Source organism: Pezoporus wallicus, unplaced genomic scaffold (assembly GCF_028554395.1).
Source record: "Pezoporus wallicus isolate ANWC-B61680 ecotype Strahan unplaced genomic scaffold, APGP_CSIRO_Pwel_v1 contig_7178, whole genome shotgun sequence".
NCBI classification, from domain to species: domain Eukaryota; kingdom Metazoa; phylum Chordata; class Aves; order Psittaciformes; family Psittacidae; genus Pezoporus; species Pezoporus wallicus.
Window position 1 is genome coordinate 746,708 of NW_026636884.1, and position 19,637 is coordinate 766,344.

The following is a 19,637-nucleotide window of genomic DNA, read 5'->3' on the forward strand; positions in this document are numbered from 1 at the left end:
AATGTGATGAGACTAAGAAGGATGTGGTCAGAGCTGGCAGTATGCTTGTCATCGCTGGTTTTCTGCCTGATAAAGTGACTGAAGTGGACTGAAATTAATTTTATTTGGAAGTTTCTTTACACTTGCAGAAGAAAGGATGCATCTCTGACCAGGCAGAAGTAAACGTTCGTTATAAGCAGCCATGTGGAATAGGCACAGAAACAGTTTTGCTGTTGCATCACAAAACAAATGCAAATACTTGAATCAGTAGCAGTTGAGCAGTGAGCCACAATAGAAATGTAAAAACAAAGTCTCTGTGGATATGATCTGAGAGGATGCTAATTTGCTTGTTAATTAGGTTTGCAGAAGTTTCTTTTTCACAGTTCTAAGTGGTGAGAATAAGCTGATGAAGAATATTTAATTTAGGTTTTGAGTGTCTCATGAAGTAACCACGGTGTATCTCTTCAAGCTTTTTGTTATTAGAGAGTGTAAAGGCACAGTACCAGCACTTCTTATTTGACTGTGGTAACTGCTGGAGACAGAAATATTCTGCTTTCAGTTTCTTACCAGGAACACAACCATGTTCCTAGCAGTGTTGGATCAGGAGCAGGGGGTAAAAGGCTTACTTGCTGTCTCTTTGAAATCCCATACAATTTCACTGGTGTACTTAGGGAGACAGAAATCTGGATATGCTGTATTTGTAGCTGGATATTTTTTTTCCTAGTTACTTGTACAGTTTCTTTGTGTGAATTGGAAGACCATACTGATCAGTTAAACCACCTAAAACTATAACCTATTCTTATTTCAGTAAAGAACATATGTGCTTATGTATATGCTTCAAATACACATGATAATCTGAATGTTTGGTTTTGGTGGGGTTTTTTGTTTTTTTTTTTGTGTGTTTTTTTTTTCCCAATAAATTGAAACAGAGGAGACATATGTACTGCAAATCATGTACTTAGAAAAATAATTTTTTGTCTAGTTATAAATGTCTTTAAAATTGGGATCTTTATACAAGGAGATCAATATAGTTGACATTTTTCTGGAGTAGCTCAGATTGAATAGAGACTATACCAAGGTGAAGATTTAGCTTCCTCTGGCACAGGCAGACTAAATTTGAAAGATGGCAGCTCTCCTCTTTTCTGCTCATCCTCTTTTCTATCATCCTTTGAGAGTGAATTTGAACTTGCAGCCTGAGTAAGGGTGGACATTTCAAATGAAAACATAAGCTTATATAAATTATTAAAAAAAAGAATACCACGATTAGCAGGTGTTCATACTGTGTGGAGTTCAGTTCAGGTCTGTCTTGTTGCATTAAGCTGAGGGTTGTGGTGATGAAGTGTATCTGCCTTCTGCAGTACTACTCAGTGCTGCCTTTGAGTAGGAAAGTGGAGCATCTCAAACACTGCACGGCCATGGGCAATTGAAATACATTCTTGATTTTGGTTAATTTCCCTGTAGCTCCACATTAGGTTACCAGGGAAGTCTACCAGTCTGTGAAGCTCTGTGATGGCGTGTCAAATGTTCTGCATCCAAAAACCAATAGTCTCTTGCTCTCTGTTGTTTATAAGAGATGAAGGTTACTTCTTGGAGCTTTCTTGAAATATGGTGTCTTTATAACTATTTCTGTGAATGGCTGTACTAAGAAGTTACACAGGGTTCAGCTGTGGTTTTGAGACTGTTCTGGTATCTGTTTGGAGAGGCAGGAATGGATGTATGCCAGGTTTCTTTTACTTTCACAGCCTGTCTCTGCAAATTTATCCTTGAAAGTGTGCTTAAAGAGGCATGGTGAACTTTGTGTCACTTCCAAAAATGCATTTAAAAGTGATTTTATGTCTTAGGCCATGTCCAAAATGCCCAACAAAACTAGATGTTTTTAGCAGCCCTGTATTGTAATGTATTCCAAAATTCATTTCTTTGTTGATCTGAGAAAGGCTCTCCAGTATCTATGGGTGTCAGGACCATGTTGAAGGGTTTATTCTAGTATTAATGGTGGGGCAAAGCTTGGGTTCAACAGACTAACCACGGTTGTCTTTATTATGTGTTGGGAGGAAGGACTTACCTTAAAATTTGATTTCATCTAGGACAGTTTGAATACATCAGAGAAATGTTGGTTGGAAGAGACATCTGGCAGGACATTTGCTAGGATGTTTTAGCTGGAAGGATGGGGTTTACAGACCTGACTTTTTTTACAGGAAGAGATAAGAGATGGTGAGTATAGGGTGAGCTTTTGATGTACTTTAAGCACCAAGTTAAGACGCAAATCTTTCAAGTGCACTATGGCAGTTAGGCAGAGGGTGATTTTTTTTTTTTTTTTGTTAATGATTTTTTCTGTTTTTTGATGTGATAGTGAAAATAGCAGGATCATTCATTATTTCATAAGATATCAAAGTACTGTGTATTTTACTGTAACTTTTTCACCATTGAGCTTACAACTGGTCTATTTGTTAGATGTCTGCCGTGTTCGCTGTTGGTGTGGTGGGCAGCAGTGACTGGTGTCAGCGGCTGGAAGGTCCTGATGGTTGCTAATGTAAACCTTGTTGGAAAGTTAACACAGCATGTGGAAGGGTCTTACCTCTGCCGAGAAGAAAGCAAGCTATTTTTGTGAATTTAAAGAAATTGGTTATAAACAATAAGGGTCCTTTGACCCTTTTACTTTGCTCAAGGAAATAAGCCTGCAGTTAATCAGAGAGAGGGGAGCAGGAGCTCAGTCAGGAACACTCTGACTTGACTGAAAGTTTAGTATTAACTTGGAACATAGAAGAGTGGTGGGAAGTCATACTTTCTTGTTAAAACATTAAATAAGGTTTGGTAAGAAGTCTTTGAATAACCCAGGTTTTTAGAAGAACTGCATTGCTTGGGATTCATAGATTGTCTTGATGTAAAAGAAAAAAAAAATCATAGTAAGTGCGCAGTGTTGTGTTTTCTTGTTAATGTGTGAAGACTCTTCTCGAGTAGTTTTCAGTATAACTGTTTCAGGAAGATATATTTGCCTGCATGAATGGAGAATGGAGGCCTGGTGAAGACTTTATGATTTGTCTGTTATTTTCTCATTAATGAGTATTGCTGCTGTTCTTTAGACTGGGCAAGAGGTATTTGTCTGCAAATATCTTGAAGAATTTTGTATAATTGTATTACCAAGACTACTTGACCTTTTTCTTTTCCCATCATGTTGATGACTACTTATATGGCCATGGCCAGTTTACCAGCTAACAAGTAAAATCTAGCAATAAAAAATAAAACTGGTAAAATAGATCCTCTTCTCTCTTACCGCAGTTTCTTCGGTAGCAACAATTCAGTAGCAAAAGAACAAAAGAAGAGTCTGACAAGCAAGTCATGAAAATTTTGTTTCAACCAGTTCACTATGAGTGTTGGGATAAAAAATAAGCTTTCTGTTGCCCTCCAGATCGCTCATCAGGTACTGTTAGAATAATGTTTATGCTGAACTACGTGGAGAGAGGAGAATCACACTGGATTGCTTTAGTGCTCAGAAATATGCTCTTCTAGGCTTTGCTTGTTAGGGCAATAACAGAGGGTGGTGTGTGGACCATGAGCCTTACTGTCATTCATAGCTTGGTGTGCAGCCATGAGTCTGAGGCTGGCCAGCCCCACGAGTCTCACAGGCTGCAGGAAGGACAGTTCTTGTGGCTGCTAGGTGAAATCATTGTCTGTAGGGGAAACTGTGGCATAAATGATTGGTCTCCTCAACACATGGGGTTTTATACTTGTGTTTATAAAACGCTGTTCATTGGAAGTATGACAGTGTTCATCATGTCCAATGGAGGAATCACGCTTTTCCTTAATTATAGCAAACTCTGCAAAAGTGGTAGTGAGTTTCATTACATGAATTTCTTCTAATTTACCTTGCAGCTTTCTGCTTCCCATTTTCAGTGTCTTCCCCTTTTATTTATGAGCTGACAATAAATGGCAGGACACATCCATTTGTGCTTATGCATATTGTGTTACTGTCGTTCCTTATTTCTGTCTTACAGAAAGGAAGTGGTGTTCTCACCCTCTCTTTTTTCATTGCTAAAGTATTTTGATGTTAGTAAGTAAGCTTTTCACTCTTCCTTATACCGTTTCGAATGAGTGTGCCTGAGATGGAATTCCTAAGACTTAATAGAGTATTTTGAACAGGGCTGGGAAAAAGATGGCAAAATTTTATCATGAGATGAAGGCTTGTACTAAAAATACAGTACTGTCTCAGAGTTATTTTCTAGTGTTTGTTTTGCAAGTTCTTGTTGATTTCCCTTGAAGACTAGCTAGTATAATCCCCCCCCCCCTCTAAAAAGGCCTGCAAAAGGAGGACAAGAGGGACTGAGAAAATGGACCATTTCAAAGCAAGATCTGAAAAACCTGTCTACTGAAGCAGTATAATTATAGTGCCTGACATCTTTTTGCTGTCTGTGCTGTCCTTTCTTAGTTAAAACCAACTATCTTTTGAAGATTCTGGTACTTCAGTGGTGATCTTTGGATGATTGTAATGTTTTTTACAGTAAGAAATTACTATATTTCCATATAAGCAGTGACATGTCACTGCATTGTTGCAACATCTTTTAGTTGAGTGGAATTATCTCTTTTAGAAAGATATCCTATATAATGAGTGGCTCTGAGTTAGGGGAAAATCTGACATGCGATTTTAGTAATCTGTTCTTCTGGCCAATTATTACTCTCCTAAGAGGTTTTTATTTCCAGACTGGAAGTGAGTTTGCTTACCTTACCATGCATGTTGTAGTATCATCATTCACTAGGTCAAAGAGCCCTGTGCTGTATAAACACAATCTGCACACAGAGAAGATGACCCAGTCTCTTTTAACTTCCTCTTGACCTTCAGTAATAAATTTAGCTTTCAGTGATAAATTAAATATATTCAAGTCATTGGTAGTCAGTATTTGTATTCTAGTTGTCCTCTTGAGTTTAAGATCCTTTAAAAAGAGTGACCTTTAGATATCTCAAGGCATTCTAATGCATGGAATAAAATTTCTTGTTTGCTTTGAAACTCTTCCCACCTTTCCTTCCCCTCTGCATCTCCCCCAGCTTGGGGGCACCTGCTGCTGCATACAATGGTCATGTAAATCACGTTGCCGTGGCTTGTTGGTTTTCCTTTTGGGATTTGTGCTTTACATGCTCCAATCCCTTTTTCCCACTCAAGTTCATTGCACGTAACCATGCATTTGACTGTACTAAAATGAATGACATTAGGAGGTTTGTTATCTACAAAGAGATTCAGATAATGGTGTCAGTCAGCAGTTACCACGTGTGCCCCCTGTGTGTTCATTCAGTTGTGTGTATTACTGGCTTTTGTTAAGATATTGGTTGTATTAGCTGGTGTAACTTTAATGGGATTAAAATGAAGTTGCTGAGCTGAAGGTATCAGTTTAATGATGCTGAGCAGCACTTGCCAGCTGTGGTAGTTAATGCATATGAATGAGTGAATGAGACCACATTTATCTCAAAATGATCACTTTAATAATGGGGGTAAGATAGAAAATATAAATGTCTTTGAGAAAGATGTCTGAAAAAATCTCAATATTATTGTAGTCACATAGTTTAGTCTCAAAATGGTAGAAATGTAATTTACCCAATAGTTGAGGGCTTGGAGGAGGGATTTGGGGGTTTTTGATTATTTTTTGTTTGTTTGTTTTTGTTGTTGTTTTGGCATGTGGTGTTTTAACGTGGTGTGTTTTGTTGCTGGTGATGTCTTTTTGTCCCTCCCCCAACAGTTTAAGCATTTCAGATGGTTTCAGAATATGAGGTCCTCCCAGTTTTTGGCTTCCACTAAGCTGGCTGTATTGTCAGCAGTGCAGGGAGATGGAAACAAAGCAGTACCATTTGTGCCGCAGTAGCTCTTGGAAGTAGTTCTTGGAAGACCGTTTCTCTTCTGATCTTTCTAGAAATACTATCCTGGTGGACCTGCAAACCTAAGAAAACTGTATTGCAGTCATCACGCAATACTCTTTCTCGTCCTCTTTCAGTTTAGGAGATAGCAGTAGTCAGTCTCACTTGGATGTAGACAGAGCTTTTGTCGCTGTTCTTTAACTGGAGAAAAAAGTTTGGTGATTTGAGAAGAGAAAATTTGTTTTCCACCTCTAACACTGTTTGCTCTCCAGTCACCCCGAGTTTTTATTGCTACACTTTGTTTCCTTCCTTCCTGCATCTCACTGAATAGTGATGCCCTGCCCCCTTGTTACAGGTCCCTTTAAGGGACCATTGCTGGATGGTAGAGTAATTACTCACTGGTTGATAGAGGAAGAGGTGCTGTCTGAATGTACACTCTACATTATCAACCTCATTATAAGTTTTCAGCTGTCTCTAAGCGCTATGCTGGCAAGTCTGGACAGGCAGACGGCAGGAATGCATCAATGTGCCAGAAGTGAGAGAACCCAAGTTAGTGACCCATCTCTGTTTCTCAGTTAGTGTTTCTCTTGCACTTCTTGTTCCTGTAAGTCTGGTGTGTGTGCTACTGTTGCTCCTAGGAGAGCTTTAAATGAAACAAATAAACAAATGTATTATTCCACTTTCCTTTTCTGTTTTTTTTTAATATTCTGCTCTTGCACAAAACTCTGCTCATGAAAGTAAGCAAGGAGAGTATGTGTGTGTGTGTGTGTGTGTGTGTGTATCCACACACAATGTCCACAGTATTCATTTATCCTTTCTTTTCGTTTGGGGCTTTTTTGGGGTCTTTTCCGTGTGTGTCATAATCTCAATTATATATTGTTCTTGATCTGCCCTTGAAAGAAAATTCTTCTTTCAGAACTGTTTTTGTGGCCTTTCTACAGGTCCATTGCTCATACAGTCTGCTGGGCTTTAGTTTTGAAAGAAATGCTTTGGATTTATGCCAACATATTGCTTGGAAAAAGATTGCTGCAGAGAATTCCTCTAGTGTTCTCTTGGAAATGCTTCAGAGCAGGAGAGAAACCAAAGGTAGAAGCAGCATGGGGTTGGTAGACTCAGGCCCTTCTCAAAGGAAGAATACACTGAAGATCAAATAATTTTTTTTCTCGTAGTTGCTTCTGATAATTTGAGTTCATTTAAATCGAGGATATCATTGGCATTCCAAATATTATTGCTTTTTTCTCTAATTTATTTTTGATTTAAATCTCCTGCTGTTGTCTTTCAGTGTATACATGCACAGGTAATTTGGGATCAGCATGTTTGTGATTCAGAGAATCCTGATTGACTCCTTTTTCTCCATAGGATTGGTGATCAGTGAGTTAAAGAAGTTCAGTTTTATACAAGATACATAAATGCTAATTTTGTCTCGTTGTGCTAATTTCTTAAATCATCTTGACTGGGATGACGTAAGGATGAAAGTTTTATGTTTGTTTCTTTTGCTGGGCAGGGGAGTAGTTGTTGAGACTTGGCAAGTTTAGGAAATGGTATGTGCATGTTTGTGTTCTTTTTAAGCCAAAACACAGTAAGCTTTGGGATTTCCTAGAGCATGCTGTTGATAGAGCAGGCAAGAACCTTTTAATAGTTTAAAACAAAAACCAAATGACAGTTACTTTCATTGCTTTATGCATGCTTTAATTTTTTTGATCTCTTTCCTAACTAGGCTTTAGGGTTATGAAGCAGGAATAATCAGATTTGAACACGTGAGTTTGAGCTTCTGGTGGTTTAAGTAAATATGTTTCAAGGACTTGTGCGTCCACAAAACTGCAGTCTGTCTTTCATTTGGCATCACTGTCAGGTCATCTGGATACCTCTCTTTTTTTTTTTTTTTTTTTTAATTCCTCTCCTGCATCCAGAACTACCCTGCTCAACTTTGTCATTTTTTTTTCCATGTCACTGATAATTATGTTGCTTATCATTACTCTTTTTTTTTTTCTCTTTCATTCTAGTTTGTTCCTTTCTCTTTTCCTCCTTTGAAGAAGATACTTCTAATTAATTGGGAAGATTTTTTCAGGACCCAGAATGAGTTTCAATTATATTTGCAAAGCCTAAAGACAAATTACCCGGATGTAAAAAGCCTAGCAGCTTAGGAAAGGTTTTGCAGTGAGTCTAAGTTAGTTTTCTGTCCATTCTTCATTGGAAAATAAGGGCATTACAGACTTGAATTATTTGATAGTGGATTGTGGGTGATTGAGTTAAAAGAAACTGCTCATCAGCTGACCCACAGAGAGGGCAGAGTTCACTTCTAAGTGTGTGGACTCGACTGTCGAAAATCAAGATAAATGTGTAGGATGCCCTTATAGCCTTGGGAGAAAATAATTGCCTTTTGCAGTTACTTGATTCCCGTTACCTTAGACGCTGTTTTAAGATCATCCTTCCAGAGAGCTGTTTAACTGGAAATCATCAACTATAGAGCAACCCTAGACATATAAATAGCAGGTAACTTAAAATGATTATATCTTAGATGTGTAAATTTACTAATAAAACATGTATATTTAAGTAAACAATTAAAAAGTGGGTATCAGAGTTAGTAGTATTGGAACTGTGAGCTTTCTGACTTGCTTAGTTTTTAGCCTTTAGGTATCTGTCTTGTAAGTAAATGTTTTAACAGTGCCAGATTTTCCATGTTAGAGTGGTTGGAGCACTTCATGCTTGTGGCTTTATGCCTTCTCCTCCTTCCTTAGCATCCAAACAAAAAAGAATAGGGGTGAGGTAGGTGGGTTTGTCAAATCATCTAGTTTTCTCCACAAGGAAGGTCATCACACTCTTGATCCACTGTTGTTGTTCTAGTTGCACTTGGATTAGCGTACAGTAGTATCTTAAGAGTGGGCTGGAGTTACTTTATTCTTTGAACTGGCCCCTGACTCCTCCCTGAGTCCTGAACATGAGAATTGTTCTCAGTGTTTGTCAGTGAGCCAGGAGGGGAGTGAGGGAACTGCTGATGTGGTTGGTGTGAGGTCCTTTGTTGCAGAGCAGGTCATTAATCAAAATCCTGAGTTGTTGCAGAAGCATTAGGAACAGTAAGTGGTTTATTTAATTCAGAGCTGGGACATTACAGATAAAGCTATGCTGTTTTGTAGCATATTCACGACACTGGGTTTTAAGGATTGGATTATTGCTATCTGCAGCAGTTCCTAATATGAAAAAAAAAATAAAAAGAGAAATGTGGATTTTGAAATGTGCAGCTCTCCTGTTATGGTGGCTGCTAGTGAAATGCTGCTGTGAACTGGCCATTGCTTCTGTGATTGTTACTGGTCAAGACAGTCCGCTGCAGGTCTAGTGACAGCAAGATGCTAGTGTGGCTGAACAGCATCTCCATCATTTTCCTGAGGCAAGTTGATGGCTGGTGGGTTAAGTGGAGAAGAGTGGGGCCTTTCTGTAATTGCTGGTCCCTTAGGATCACGAACATACAGAATCGAATGTGTGTTGTGGCCAACGTGTGCCTTTGTTCAGGCTTTCAGGTTAGCAGCTTCTCTGTTTCCTTTGACTAGACAAGGTTCCCATCTCATCTGTCCTCTTAGGAGCTGACAGGCTGAAGTGGTGGCTCATGGTGAATATACGTTAGGTATCTCCCTTTCTTAAACTGATCTGTGCTCCTGCTGCAATACAGATCCTGGTATTTGTATTTCTCTTCAAGGGAAGCTGCTGATTCCTGCCATTGTTGCTGGAAGTGGTCTGTGCTGAGCACAGGGGGCAATGCTTGGAGTTGTAGGGGTGAGCAGAAGAGTGAACATTCGTTCTGTCTTTGCACAGCCAGTGAGTTTTGCAGTATTCTGGGCACTAGCTAACAGGGCGCAAAATGGCCAAGACAGCCATCTTAGCATCATTGTTGTGTTTTTTTTAATTTTTTTATATTTTTTTATTTTTTTTATGAAGTGCCATGTGGCCTCTGAGCTCTATCTGGATTGCTTTCAGGATTTGGCAGCAATGACATACGCTTCCACATCCAAAGAAATTCAGGAATATTGCTGCCTCATGTCTTTGCTGACTCTGCAATGCAGTAGCATTGGGCTTTGAGCCCAAATCATGGTGGGAAGATAAAAACCACCTGACCCAGAGGTAAGAACCAAATGGACAAGACTTAGAGCAGAAAAGAGATAATCAGAGAAATGCAAATTTTTTGATGAGGAGATAAAACTTTTAGGTTTCATTTCAACTCCTTAACAAGAGGGCTATAATTAGGCTAGAATTATCTTTATGGATTCAGTGCTGGCAAGCTAAAATTCAACTGCCTCTTAATCAGCGTGCAGCATCTTCGCGGTCTTTTGGCTTGAGTAAAACCACACTTTCACCCCTTGTGCAATGCCACAGCGTACAGGTCTGCACAGTACATAACCACTCAGGAAAACCTCTTTCCTGCTTGTTCTTCAGTGATATGTTGTTCCTCATAGGTCAACTTGTCTTCATGTCTCTTCGAAATATTTCGCAAGTTCTGCTGTAGGTATCTGCAAAATATCCAATTATAGAATTAAAATTGTGTTAGCGTTTGGTGGCTTTTTGTAGTTTATGATTGCAGTTCAAATGTGACAACCACAGAACATTAAGTTCTACAGCAACAGAAGAGGTCACATTTCATGCAACTTAGCCTTAGAGACAGCTTTCTCCAATGCAAACATGTCTTCTGAGAGCAGGGCTAGAAATGCCAGGTGGTAAATACTTGTGGCTTGGCACTGGCATTAGGACATGTTGATTTTAGGGGAAATAAGATGTTTTTAGTAAGGGTTAACATAGAATTTAATAATTTATATTCCAATAAACTAAAAAGTAATGTTTGAAAATACAGAGGGCCTTCTCTGTAGCAGGATTTAACAGGTGGTATTTAGTTTATCAGCTGTGGTGTGCTAAAAGGACTTTCCTGTTGCTTATTTTTTTCCTAATGGGGAGACGGGCAGACATCGTATAACTTCTCAGGCAGCAGCGATTATACAACTAATCCTGCTGCATTGTGGAGCCAAAGTCCTTCCAAGTCCCTGAGCACCAGCTGCTTGTATTCTGGTTACTGCTTTTTTTCCTTTTCTTTCTCCCCCACTGCCCCTTCCCCATGTTGTTTGTGGACAAGTTATTTTCTTTCCTGTGTTACTGTTTCCTTCTTTCTGCAGTGTCAGGGAGACAGTGGCTTGTTTGGGTTTATTCCTCAATTCAGCATGCTGCAAAATCAAACTGCCCTTGCATATCACATGGAATATGAAATGTATGGCGAAATGAATTTTTTCATGACAAGAATTGGTTGATTCTTTATCGGTGTATATAAGAAAAGACATTTGCTTGAATCTAAGTGAAATGTTATTGCAAATGGCCTTTGTTGAAGCCAAGGTCAAAAGTTATGAGTTCACATTCTCATGACATTAAAGCATGTGAAAAGATGTTTGTTTGTTTTAGGTTTGTTTTCTTCCTTCCTTCAAAGGGCAAGCCTGAGAGAAATTTTGATTTCTCTCCCCCCACCTCCCTTCCAACCCCATCACAAAATAAAATATAGTACTTCTATGTATAAGATGAGGTAGTTGTAAATTTCATGCTTTTACAGCCAAGTGATCTCACTGCAGTGCAATAAAGGCAGTTGATACAGTGTAAAAATGCTGTACATCTTACCCTATTCATTTTCAGTTCACAGTTTTTTGTCATGCTCTTTCCATTTCACGTTACATGGCTTCCTGTGAGCTTAAGTGATAGTAGATAGGCTGTTTTTATCTGTGATAAACATTCTGAAGCCTGCCTGTACGGTACTGGGTGATGGGACAAGAGATGGTGGACTCTTAGACTGCAACGCTGTTCTCTGCTTACAGGGGAACTGAGCATAGCATATACAAGTCCAAGTAGAGGAGAAATAATAGTTGGTCCATGATAGCTCTGCTTGTGTTTCTGTGTCAAATGTGGTGTTTATCAGTCATAAATAGGTTGTAGTGCTTAGTGTCCTGTATCAGGAAATTAACTGGGGAGAAGTGTTTAAGGTCGGTCCTTAGTTTGTGAGTCTTATTCTAAACAAGTTATAGGGAAGACAAAGGATGCATTTTCTTGCTGCTGGTGACTGTACTGTGGATCAGGTATGTGGGAGATGGTAAGTTGTCTTAGGATTTGTAAAAGTACCATCATCTGGGCTATTTTGGTTGGAATTTCTTTTCCTTCACGGACATCATCTATGCCTCAGTTTGCTTTAGATAGACCAGGGGCACAGAAGACATTCTCTCAACCAAAAGACTGAATGTGTAATGCTAATACTTTAATCGTATCTACTCATGCCTCTCCCCTCCCCACCAAATTTCTCATGGTGAGAACATTGGGTTCTAGCTTAGAAAATATTGTGTTTCTCAAACCCTAGCCCAGCTATGCGTGTTTAATTCAGACAGCTATGTTTGTCACTGTGTTACTTGAATATTTCTGTTGGTGATGAAGAATCTGCTGGAGCTCATACCTCAGCCCCACAGATCTTGCACTATGAATGGTGTTGTACTTTATTAGAACTCCTGATACTGGAGAAGCCCAGAAAGTAATGATGAGGTTAGGAAGGATTGCAAAGTTTTTTCTGCAAAATACCCTCAAACCTAACAAAACTGCTAGACATCATGGCTAGCTCTTTGTCACCATGCTGGCAGTGATCCCCTGGTCTAAGTAGAGTTTCTAAAAGTAGCGCTTGTGTAAGGCCCATAACTTAACTGAGAAATTTGAAATTGCTCTTCAGACCTTTTCAGCTGACGTCTTCTGTAGTCCTAATCACAGAGCTCTTCTCAGTGACCTCGGAATTTCAGGTCTGAGGCTTGATTTCAGTGCCTTTTGGGAACCTACCTCTCACCATGAAATGGGTGTGTGGGGTTTTGGTTTTTTTTTTGTTGGTTATTTGGTTTTTGTATGTTTTTGGTTGGTTGGTTTGTTTTGTTTTAAAATAATGGAAGGAAATGATTTGGAAATCAGTCTGTAACTTACTAGCTAACTTGTAAGGGCCAGAGAAGACCTGCCTCAAAAGACTTAGTTTGGAAAACATCAGGTTATGACCCTGCATAAGGCATGTTGTGTCATATTTGTGTATGTGGTATTTCCAGATTCCAGAACAAACACTTGAGGGACAGTGAAATGGAATTCAGTGAACCTGGACTTGAGAAGTATGCCAGATGCTTTTGAAATACAAACCTGTTAGTTCAGGAATTTGCCCAAGAACATATATGAATTCCAAAATAATAGTGATTCTTTAAAAATACATAGTAGAGTGATTGGTAAGGAATTTATGTCTGTCCTGGCTGCTGCAGGAAAAAGGGTGATTATTTTAATCACTGTGTTCATGGAGTGTTTATTGTTTGCCTGCATATCTGCTTTGTACATGCGGTTCTTTCGATTGATTCATTTAGTGTTAAATGATAAAATCGTTAAGAAGGATTTAGCTGCTTTTAGCAGTTTCAGTGAATATATGCATTATTTAGCATGTGACTTTCTGGGTGTAATGTTCTGGGTGTATTCTGTTTAAAAAAGTCCTGTATGAATTAGTAACTTAAAAAGGTTTTGTTGGTTTTTTTTTTTTTTCTTACTCCTGGTTTCCAAAATACTTGGCAGTTGAGTTAGAAATCTTAGAAATTAAACAATATAGCAGGAGGATGTTTCTTTGCTGCTTCAGAGAAAAGATATGGTTTCTTTTCCAAATTACAGTTGCCTAAATCTCCCCTTTTCTTTTTGAGCCTTAGTGCACTGTTGAGTTAGGTTACTGGAGAGTTTATTTTCTGTTGAAGGCAGTGGAAAATGTTAATGTGCTTCTACCAAGTTGTAGGTAAGGGTTGGTACCAATTTACAACGGTGTTAGGAACACGCTGGAAATGAACAGCAGATCAAGTGCACTAGTGTTCTTGTATTTCTTGATCAATTTGTAATGTCTCCCCTATTAAGTGCTGTCTTGATTTTCTGTGTAACTAAGGACATGTCTGTGAAATGTTAATTCTCTTAGAAAGACTTAAAACTAGTCTGTTCATTGCACCTTACTCTTACAACAGTAAATCTCACTTGCATTAGCTGGTGAGGAGAGACTTGAAAAGAATTTTAATCAAGGGTGGTACTCGGTCACACAGTTTAAGCGCTGTTTACACTTCAGATCTTGATCAGGAAGAGAACTGAGGTAATGATGTTTTATTGTGAAGAAGACAAAATATTATTGTTGAATTTGGTCTCTTTAAAGAAACTAATTCTAACTTGAGATCTCCTAACAGACCTAGGTTGCAAATTAAAATCTATGGTGTTTGGAAGTTGGAAAGCACACATTCCAGTATCTTGGTTAAGCTTTAAAAAACCCAAACAAGTGAAGTCCCTACAAACTAGGGAGGTGGTAACATCAATAAGCTTGATGACTAGTCTTGTATGGTGTTTCCCAGTTCTGTGATACCTTTCTTGAGCTCTGTTTAAATAAATCTCAGGTTCCTAAACATGGTTATTCTGGTAACTTGTAGTATTCAGCAGTGCTCCTCATTTCGTCGTAATGAACCTAAAATATCTGATGGTGTTGTTGAAAGCCCAGTTCCTTCAAAATAACACCATATGAACTTTGGTTTATTGTGATTATTTTAATGATGTGGGCAGTAAGCCAAATGTCACATTTCTGTACAGAATTGGTAGGAATCTAAAGTCACCTGGTGTATGTAATGATATTTTTCAAACTAACTGTAAGGACACTATTTTTTCAACCCTGAAAATAAATCTGAACAGAAATAAACAGCAGTTTAAATAGTGTTAACTGACAACTGTTATACCTTACTGGTTTTTAGCTTTCAGTTTACTATATGATTACTCATTTCTTATGTAGCAGAATGGTAATGAAATTTTATGCTGGGGGGTTTTACTTTTTATTTTCATCATAGACATCACTTTTGTATGTTTTGCTTATGCATGAATACTTTTAGTAAGTCATGTTTTTTTTCTCATTTACTGTGATATTTCTAGCGCATAATTTTTGAGTATTTTTAACTTTGCAATAGGAAATATAATTGTGACAGAGTGACAGATTATTATATATAAATATATCTATGAATGCAACATATATAATATGTATTTTTATATATCTAAAATGTATATAATATATATATACAACTGCAACTTAGATTGCATTTACTTTGAGAGTATTAGGAGTTTTTCATTCAGTAAATACTCCAGATGGATAGTATAGGCAGAAGTTGCAAAAGAATGACATTGTTGGTGGCTCACAGCAAGAGAAAGAAGAGATTTTTCAAATTATATTCGGAGGAAGTTGAGTAAGAATGTGTTAAGGAGAAGGAAGGATCAAGCTGTATCATCAAGTAGCTGCTATATTCCTCTTCCTAAATGTTGTCCCTTTTCCCTCCATCAGCAAAAATCCCAAACCAAGCCAAGCAACTGTCTTCCCCCCCGCCCCCCCCCAAAAAACCCAAAAGTCCAGACAGAAACAAACTCAGTAACTACAAATCCGTGAGAAATATTTACTAATGAAGATACAATTCTGTGCCCATGGTAACAGGGAGAACTGGATAACTGTGGAAAACTAATTAGTACTTTTCTCAAGATATTTCTTCATGATTGACCATACAGATTCAAATAGTGAGGTTACTGGATGACTGAAGAGACATTAAAATTTCATGTTGGCAAGTGACATTTCCTTAAGTCATTCCATGTCTTTAATATATCTTTTCCTGTGTGTGTTAAAACTTTGACCATTTGAAATCCAGACCGTTTCAAATGGTCTGAATCTGAAACATGCTTACTACTGAGTCTTTTGCAAACCTTGCACTTCAAAGGGAAGCCTTTAATTCACCCATGTTTCTGGGTAAAGACTTCATGTCTGAAATCTTGGCAGGACAAGTTCTTTTTGTGAAGAATACATGCTTGGACAGAAGAACATTAAAAACTAAATCTGTTATTGTCATTCTTCCGCTTTCAACTTCTTAGGACTGCTGGAACAAGTTATAACATTAATTGGGAGATAAGAATGGATATTATTTAGTGTTCTGAATCTGATTCAAGGTAACAATGATCAGGAGCATGTATTATGATATACCTTTGTTGGCCTGTGATCTCTGTCTCAGATTTAACAGCAAAGAGGAAAGAAAAAGAAAAGGTGATGAATGAACTGAGGAAAGGAGAGACTGTCTGGGGACATACTGAGGAAAGTTGGTTTGAATTTTTCATGTGCATGGAACAGCACAAGATCCACTGTGGAAATATTTTAGATACGCACACAACGAAAATTTACTGATGCTGCCTGAACAAATTAAAGCCCATGAGCTGAGTGTTCTGTTGAGCTCTCCCAGTTCCACAGTCCTTTCAAGAAAGTTAGCCTAGCATGTTTCCATTGCTGAGTATTACTTTCTGGTAAAGAAGAAGTACATGGTCGTAATTTCAGCAGCTGATTTTGAGTGACTGCATTTAGACACTTATTTCTTTTTAGGACTTCATCTGCAGTAACTGAGTTTCCCTTTGGTCCAAGCAAAAGGAAAAATCAATTATCTTAGTGTATTAAGGGCCAATGATGAGCTGCAGGATGAAATCTGACATTCCTCCTCCCGCCTGCCCCCCCAAATATCTGTGTGAGCTCTTCTGTTGAACTTGAGTGTCACTAAATAAAAAGATGACTTTTTACTCTGGACATGCTTTATTTCACGTTGCAGGCTGAAACAATTACTGGAATATTCACTGTTGTTTCAGTCTGTTGGTATTTGTTGGGATATTAAAAATTTTATTCCTAACACTTTAATTAAGCTGATCAAGACAGGCAAAATTTGATTCAGAATGAGGTCTGCAGCAGCTGCCAAGAAGGCAGAACCCATAGCTGCGAGGATGTTGCAGGCAGTCAGCACAACAAGCTATCCCAGAAACATGGTAAATAATCTTGAACAATATTCAGAAGGCCTAATCTATCAGGATGGTGGTAGTAGTTTAGTGTAGCTGAATGTACTGGTATGAAGCATCATCTCATTTACCAACAGAAGCTAGTAAACTGTGCAGTAAATCAGGCATTCATGGAAATTGTTGTCTTTATGTTCCTTTTCTGATGTGCCATGTTACTTCAGTTAAGTTAGAAATTACTTGGACAGAGCTGTATGAGTATATGCTAGCCTTGCAAATTCACAGAGGATGAACAGTGCTACAGGTGGGAGTTTGAGCAACTAAGTAAAAAGACTTCTGCGAGATGAGAATCTGAATTCTGCAGCACTCTTCTGACAGGTGAAGGTTGCAAATTGTGGTGGAATGGCTAGCACCACAACAGCTACAAAGATGTTTTATAGCTGTGTATGTGCTTTGGAAACAGATTCCAGGAGCTGAAGATTCCTGGTGTAGTGTACAATAGAATTAAAAAGTAACTTTTATTGTTACGATTTCTGTATATCACCACCCTTGATTTGTTCAGTTCAGTGTTGAGCAGTATCTTTAGGATATTCATGAACATTTAATTATATACTGATCTGTGCTTTTGGTGGTCGGGCTGCTTATTGACTTAATTCTGTCTCAGCTGGCAAAATTCCCTAGCAAAAAAAAAAAGTGTCCTAGAGACCTTCTGAGAACAGTAACATTTAATTTAGCAGTAGGGAAACAGTTTATTGGCATACATGTGTTTCAAGGGTTTGAGTCCCATGCCATCGAACAGCAAAGAGTTCTTGTAGAATGGAAATAGCTTGCTGAATGCCAAGAAATGAAACCTCCTGCAAGTCTGTTTCTCTTGATTCCTGGGAATACCTGGACGCTTGCTGCACAGCATGCTGCCTAAAACCCAGGGCAGGGAGACTGGTGGGAAATGTGTGCAGCCTGGCTCGCCAGTTACTTGGAGGGCTACTTCCTCTTTGCCTGCTGCCCGAATTTTCCTTTCAGTCACACACACCGAGTGAGTGGCTTGGTGCTCTGCATGTTGTGAAGCCTTGTTCTAAGCTTTTGGCTGGAGGACACTGTTGAGAAGGTATGTGTAGACTAGACCTGCTGGCCAGAAAGCATAGCTTCCTCTTCATTATCTGTGGGGTAATCTCCTGATGTTGCAGATGGACAAAAACACAGATTCACAGATGCAACTTTTTGCAAGGCTGGCTCTTGCCCTTATGAAAATGTTAGCTGAAGTACAAAACCATGAAAAAAGCTGTGCTGTTGTCAAAGGCAGCTCACCAGGCCAGTACCCTGGAACTGACTCCAGGTAGGACCACTAAAATGTCGCCATGCCCTTGTTAAGGAATGATTCTTAGTGCAGGTCAAAATGTTGCCCGCACACTGGGGTTCTGCAGAAAAGCTTGTCACAGGACTCAATGTACTGCAGAACTTGGCATCTGGAATGGCTCTTGAGGAACCTGCTTGGATCTTCTAGGGCTGGAGGTGAGTCAAATACGAAAGATTCTGCTAGTCAGGAGGTCTGTATGCTTGGGAAGGCCTGTCCTTTGCCCAATATATCCTATAGTATGTCTGCTTTCTGTTCTTTTCCTCCTGTTTTTCATTCACTGCAGACTTAATAACTGTTACTCTGGCCCCTAAGCAGACACCCAGGGAGAAAATTGTGTCCACTGGTGGAAAGGTTACCTTCCCTGTTGTAAAGCAGTGGAATAGGCAGGAAGCTGAAGGTTGTTGAACAGAATTAAAAGCATCCATACAGTTCAGAGATTTGGGAAAGCAGAGCAGTAAGTCAACTGACTTTGCACTTTAAATGTTAAGAGTGGGATGCTGATATTAAGACTCACTATATATGTGACAGTGGGGAAAAGAATCTCTCCAGATCTCTCTGGTTGGAAGACACCTCAGCAGGCCTATAGTCCAAACTCCTACTCACAGCCAGACCAGTTGTGAGATGGGACCAAGTTGCACTGGGCTTGATCCTGTCATGTCTTGAAAACCTCCATGGCTGGAGACAGCACAGCCTCTTTGGGCCCTATTCCAAGTGCCGCTCTGTCCTCAATAGGGGTAAAAAAGCTTCTCTCTATATGCAGTCTGAACTTCTCTTTTATCAATGTATGGCTGTTGTTTCTCATCCTCCTGTCATGCAGTGCTATGAAAAGGCTGGCTTCATCTTTGGTTTGCCAATAGCCTGTGGCGCCTTTTAATATAGGTCAGCCTTCAGCCCTTGTTAGGAAACTGTAACTTTGTGCTTAATTAAAGTAGATACAAATGAATAGGAGCTTGGAATTAATGGCAGGGATAGCATAGTGATATATTGATCACATTATGCAATATAACATAAGTGAGTGTAGCTATATTGAGCAAGCTAGCATGTAGATACTAATTAAGAGGGAAAAATCTTTACTTTTCAGTGTATTATTTGGAACAATTTACACACTTAATAAAAGAAACAAATAACTGTCTCCCCCCTGCCGAGGCAGTTGGACATAGTACTTAAAATTGTGTTGCAAGCCTCCAAATAACATCAAGGTAGCAGATCTGTTCTTAGGAGTGCCAGAGCATCTGTTCTCCAGGGATGCAGCTGACCTTTGGATTTCAGAATTTTAGATACCAGTGATTTAGATAATCAGGGTTTGTCTCTGTATCCAGAGAGTTTTATTAATTCCTGTGGTGAGCTAAAGGACTAGCAAGGCATTAGCTTCCCGAAATAATCAGAGAATTCTAGTTTTTGTTTCCAACTTAATGAAGTAAAATGTTGCATGTGTTCATGATGGTTTATTTTCTTCTTCCATAAATGGAATAATAGCTTGTATTAATAAGACAGACTCACTATTTGAATGTGGTTTAGACTGATCTGAGTAAGGGCCCTGTCTTTTGGTATTTGATCAACTTACAAAGTATGTATGTGGTCACTCATCTTTGGTTTAGAAGAGATGACCACTGTAGAAAGCTTGACT

The 19,637-nt window shown here is 38.8% G+C and overlaps 1 protein-coding gene across 4 annotated transcripts in view; it reads left to right on the plus strand.

The window, feature by feature from the left end:
• Positions 1–19,637, plus strand: part of WDFY3 (WD repeat and FYVE domain containing 3) — a 171,175-nt gene that overhangs the window by 8,957 nt on the left and 142,581 nt on the right. The window contains exon 2 of one of the 4 annotated variants that reach the window (XM_057402030.1): positions 12,906–12,965. The exons of the other annotated variants lie outside the window; for them this stretch is intronic. The gene's annotated coding sequence lies outside the window, so the exon portion shown is untranslated. The remainder of the gene's footprint in view (positions 1–12,905; positions 12,966–19,637) is intronic. 4 annotated transcript variants of the gene reach the window in all.